Source organism: Sinocyclocheilus rhinocerous, unplaced genomic scaffold, assembly GCF_001515625.1.
Source record: "Sinocyclocheilus rhinocerous isolate Xijiao unplaced genomic scaffold, SAMN03320098_v1.1 scaffold909, whole genome shotgun sequence".
Lineage (NCBI taxonomy): Eukaryota > Metazoa > Chordata > Actinopteri > Cypriniformes > Cyprinidae > Sinocyclocheilus > Sinocyclocheilus rhinocerous.
The window spans coordinates 5,208-10,757 of NW_015666359.1; the positions used below are offsets into that span (position 1 = coordinate 5,208).

The 5,550-nt window shown below is 36.8% G+C and overlaps 1 pseudogene; it reads right to left on the reverse strand.

The window, feature by feature from the left end:
• Positions 1-281: 281 nt before the first annotated feature.
• On the reverse strand, positions 282-4,410 carry LOC107732228 (uncharacterized; annotated as a pseudogene).
• Between the last annotated feature and the right edge of the window lie 1,140 nt (positions 4,411-5,550).

Below are 5,550 nucleotides of genomic sequence, written 5' to 3' on the forward strand. Positions count from 1 at the left end.
TTAGTGTGAAGAACATTTTAATAATCTAAAGAACCTTTTTCCACGGTAAAGAACCTTTTGTGGAATAAAAAGGTTCCATGGATTGTAAAGGTTCTTTGTTGAAACATTGATGCCAATAAAGAACCTTTATTTTTAAGAGTGTACATGTATATATATATATATTGAGAGAGAGAGAGAGAGAGAGAGAGAGAGAACAAGTATTTGACAATGGTGGACCTTCTAGTCCAAAAGGTTGAGATTTACTCTTCTTACGGAAAGAAGGACACACAACATGAATATGCTTAACTTTTGAATGAGAATTTGTGTACTTAATACCACAATATTGTGGTTGTGAGCACCTTATTCATAATATGTACACAATACAGACCCTTCACAGAAGTGAGGTTGGATGATAGTGAGCAGTTGCTCCACAGTGCTGGACAGACCTGGAGGACAGAGACTTGTCCAGAAAGACGAACCCTTCGGCAGAACAGAGCAGGGAGACGTGCTGTGGGCGGAGCCTCCCTGTGGACAGCCAATCAGAGCTTGAGCACACCTGTATATATTAACTGTGCGGTATGATTCCGGCTGGACTATTGTTAATATCTCGGTGATTGTCTTCTTTTCTCACCATGTACAGTGAAGTGTGACTGGAGTCAGCCAGCCAGATATGAAGAAACCTCATCCACCTCAGCAGAGAAACCACACACCTGCTTCACTCTGAAATACAGCACAGGCCACCTGCAAAACACAGAACCTGCATGAGGACTGATTTTCAGAGATCTCTAAAGCAGCCGCTGAAGATAAACCCGCACCTGAGGATTCCTTCAGAGCTGTTCTCTATTAGATCGGGATGCCCTTCAGATGGGATTCCCAATATACTCCCCGGCTGAACAAGCCTGCAAACAAACACAACTCTCAGGAAAACCAGGAAGAGGTTCGTATATGACTGTAAATGCACTGTGAGAACCTGGGTGAGCTGAAGTGTTTGTAGAGGATGCTGTCGAAGGGCCCATGAGAGCTGTAGTGTGGAGATATGACGGCTTCAATGTGCAGCTCTTTGGCAAACGGCGGCGCTGCACATCGACACGCGCTCACAGAGATCTGAGACCCGGCCTCAGACAATGCCTTATTCCACCTCTGTTTGAGTTAAACCACATCACACAACTGTTTACATCTGATCCACTCACTGAATATTACCAGATATAGTGGCAGAGTGATACATAATCTTTGGCCATTCTGAGACGAGCAGCAGTTGATAACCAGAGCTGTTCATTTTAATAAAAAAATTTATAAAATAGGTGTCTATTTTTTAGCGCTGTCAAACAATTAATCGCGATTAATCGCATCCAAAATAAGTTTTTGTTTACATAATATATGTGTGTGCACTGTGTATATTTATTATGTATATATATAAATACACACCCATACAGTATACAGTTTGAAAATATTTACATGTATGTATTTATATTCATAATTTATATTATATATAAATAAATTTTTATATATAAACATAACATATTTTACATGAATGTGTGTATCTATATATAAATAATAAATGTACACAGTAAACACACATATATTATGTAAGCAAAAACTTTTATTTTGGATGCGATTAATCGCGATTAATCGTTTGACAGCACTACTATTTTTATATATCAGCCATTTCACAACTAAATAAACTGGGTCATTTCTGTTGAAGCAATCTTTTTGAAGTGAAAATGAATATGCTTATGTAATTTAGAGAAGTATTTATATTTCCTCACTATATAGATTTGGATATATAAAGTAGAACTCGTTTAATTTGCAAACATACTGTAGTATACTTTATTGCTATAGTATACTATAGTATACTATATATAGTTATACTTTATTGCAGCAAATCTCTATAGCTTCAATGTTTATAGTCAAAAAATTATAAATATACAGCACAGATCTACACTATAAATGATGTTGGATATATAAGTTTGTCCAGCTATATTTGCATACAGTACACTCACATAAAGCAAAATATGTAACTGTTGATTGTATACACTGCCGTTCAGAAGTTTGGGACCAGTACGATTTTTTATGTTTTTTAAAGAAGCTTCTTCTGCTCACCAATGCTGCATTTATTTGATCAAAAATACAGAAAAAAACTGTAAAATTGTGAAATATTATTACAATTTAAAATGACTGTATTTATTTTAATATACTTTAAACTGTAATTTATTGCTGTGATCAAAGCTGAATTTTCAGCATCATTACTCCAGTCTTCAGTGTCACATGATCTTCAGAAATCATTCTAATATGCTGATTTATTCTCAGTGTTGGAAACAGTTTTTGCTGCTTCATATTTTTTTTTTGGAACCTGTGATACATTTTTCAGGATTCTTAAAAATGTTTTAAAAGAACAGCATTTATTTAAAATAGATTTTCTAACAATACAAGTCTTTAATATCACTTTTTATCAATTTAACACATCTTTGCTTAAAGTGTTAATTTCTTTAAAAAATAGAAAGAAAAAAAATTACTGACCCCAAACTTTTGAACGGTAGTGTGTAATGTTACAATTAAACAAATGCTGTTCTTTTTAACTTTTTATTCATCAAAGAATCCAGAAAAAATGTATCACAGGTTTAAAATTAAAATAAAGGAAGCAGCAAAAATGAACACTGATAACAAATCAGCATATTAGAATGATTTCTGAAGATCATGTGACACTGAAGACTGGAGTAATGATGCTGAAAATACAGCTTTGATCACAGGAATAAATTACAGTTTAACAGATATTCACATAGAAAACAGTTATGCAATAATATTTCACCAAAATGTGAACTATATTATCACCAAGGTCTAATCTTACATCTGAAATGATAACTGCATATTACACCAAATATAAATAAAATAAAATTAAACTAAAAAATAAAAATAAATAAAAATTAAATTAAATTAAATTAAACTAAAAAATAAAAATAAATAAAAATAAAATAAAATTAAATTAAATTAAACTAAAAAATAAAATAAAATAAAATAAAATAAAAATAAATAATCAACCAACCAAAGCATTGGCAAGAAGTGAGGAATTAATAGTTCTCAATAATATCACAGAATATTTCTAAATAAAATAAAAGATGTTTATGCAAATGGCAAATCTGCTCAAACCAATTAATGAAATTACTTCAAATAATCCCATGTTAACATAAAAGCAACACTGTGATAAAAACAAACTGATTTGATTTCCACTTTTAAGCTGTGAATTTTAACATTTAAACTGGTTGACCGGATTCAGCTGACCAACACAATTAGTATAACCTCCTTCACCTTGATGGTCTTGTTTCCAACAGGCACTGCCATCCCGTCTGACAGGTTAAACCACAGAACGGGTGAAATCAAGCCCACATTAGAGTCATTCCCATCCGTGTCTTGGTGCCTAACTGTGTCAAACGCTCTGAGTGCAACCAGATGAGCGCGTCCCTGTCTCTTACAGGGGGTCTCACAGACGGGACTCGGAGTCTTCTTCATCTTCTCTGCTGGGACGGACGCAATGGCCCACTCCCCGTTAAACACACCCAGCTTCAGCAACAAGCTCTTGTTCACAAAAACAGTGCTGTCCGCGTCCAGTCCTTCATCACGCTCGAGCCTAGACAGTATTCCTCCAGGTTTGTGGAGGTCTGAGGCGTCTACCACGTGCACATCGAGTCTGCATTCAAGAGCCTGCGAGAAAGCACTGAAGTCCAGCACTCTACTGTTCAGCAAAGAGCCGCCAGAACTCAAACTGTTCGCATACTGGGCGAAATCAGAGACAAAGAGAGAGGAAGCTAGCATGAAGCTGGTGCTGCTAAGCTCCAGATCTCTGCAGTCGGAGAGCACCACACTGGTGTCCACTGTTATCCTGCCCTGGCTGACAGGTGTGCACTCCAGCACCATCACCTCTGACAGCTACTGCTGCACCTGTGCGGCTTCTTCACCCAGTAAATGATGGTAGGGGATCAGAAGCGCATCGCCTTGCCTCACCAGCAGAGTCTGTCCGTGACAGGAGGCTAGGATTAGCAGAGCATTGGAGAACTTCTCTGAAGAAGCCCATTTAAAGCTCTGCTTGGTCCGAGCGCCGATCACAATCCTCTTTAACGGCAACAGAGACTGTGGACGAAGCGTTCCCGGTGAGTGCTCCTTCAGGCCGTAGTGTTTGAGGAAAGATCTGCTCGCGTAAACAGCGACGCACGTGGGAATGTTTACTTCGGTCTCTTCCTGCGGAGTCGCGTGCGCGCACACCAAAAAGCCCAAATTAGAGGGGGACTGCAAGTCCGTCAGGGACAGTAACAACTCGTATGTGGGTCCAGTGTGGTTTGGGAACTTTTGAGTGAATTGCGGTTTGTTGATAAGCACGTGTAGAGGATGAATGTGTGAGGGAAAGTCCTCAAGAAGATGCACCTTCATCGGGGCCGCCATGTTGGAAACGCGCGCATGCGCAGTGAAACGAAAGAAACTGGTAGCTGACAGAAAATCTTTTACGCTTCGAAAACATAGATGATAGAAAAGGACTTTTCCTCGTGAAACCAGAATTGATATTTTCAAACCTTATGGTAATAGGAAAACCAAAAGCAAAGAAACAAAAAAAAAGTTTACAGACTATGACTTTGTGTTAGCTATTTACCATAATAAAATGTATGTACTTAATCATTTCATATAGTTATGTATTTTTTTCCTCCAATTCTTCTGCCTTCATCTCATCATTTACTGCATGCATGGGTTGTCATTCAATTAAATAAATCAAATTGAATGGCTACACAGATTAATAACACTAGTGTCGAATTGCAATAATAAACATGATTATAATAAATAATATTTCAATCATGACAACTCTCTGAACATTTTAGCATGGTGATGGATATGACAATATTAATGTATTTGGTCTTGGCGGAACAGATCTGCTGCTGCTGCTGAATTGCTGCTGCTGTTGGTTCTTGCTGTAGTTGTAGATTATTGCTGCTGCTGCAAGCAAGTACAGGAACTTGCTACTGCCAATGCATATGGCAACAAGACAAATTGTTTTTTTTTTCTTTTCTGAGTCTTCAAGCGTGGGCCCTTGGAGGAATATCCACTTTGTTTCTCATAGGAAATTTGTTTGAAATTACTATGCACGCGAAGAAAATAAAAATCAGTTGATTTAAATGACATTAATCCAGCAAAGCGTTTAAATAATGTGTCACTTTTTATGTTTCAGTTAATGTTTAGTGTGTTACTTTTTTATATAGGTTTGCTACGACTAGCCATGAACCACAAGACAAAGAATACACAATCTGAAAACAGTGTTTTAGTGTCTTCATAAGCCTAGTTTCAAATAAATAAATAGAAAGAAAGAAAGAAAGAAAGAAAGAAATTTTCTTGATTAAAAAAATGCTTGCTTTCTAATTAGCAAACTTTTCCACACATTTTTCACTTTTTTTCGTTGTCATCTATTAAAAAACAAACTGATGTGAAGCACAGATGCAGAGGTTTCTGTGTGTATCTTGTATCTCTTGGCAACTTGTATACTCAAAGACAGTCAGCAAGCGAGAAAGGTCACATGCAAATCTGCAATAAAACTCT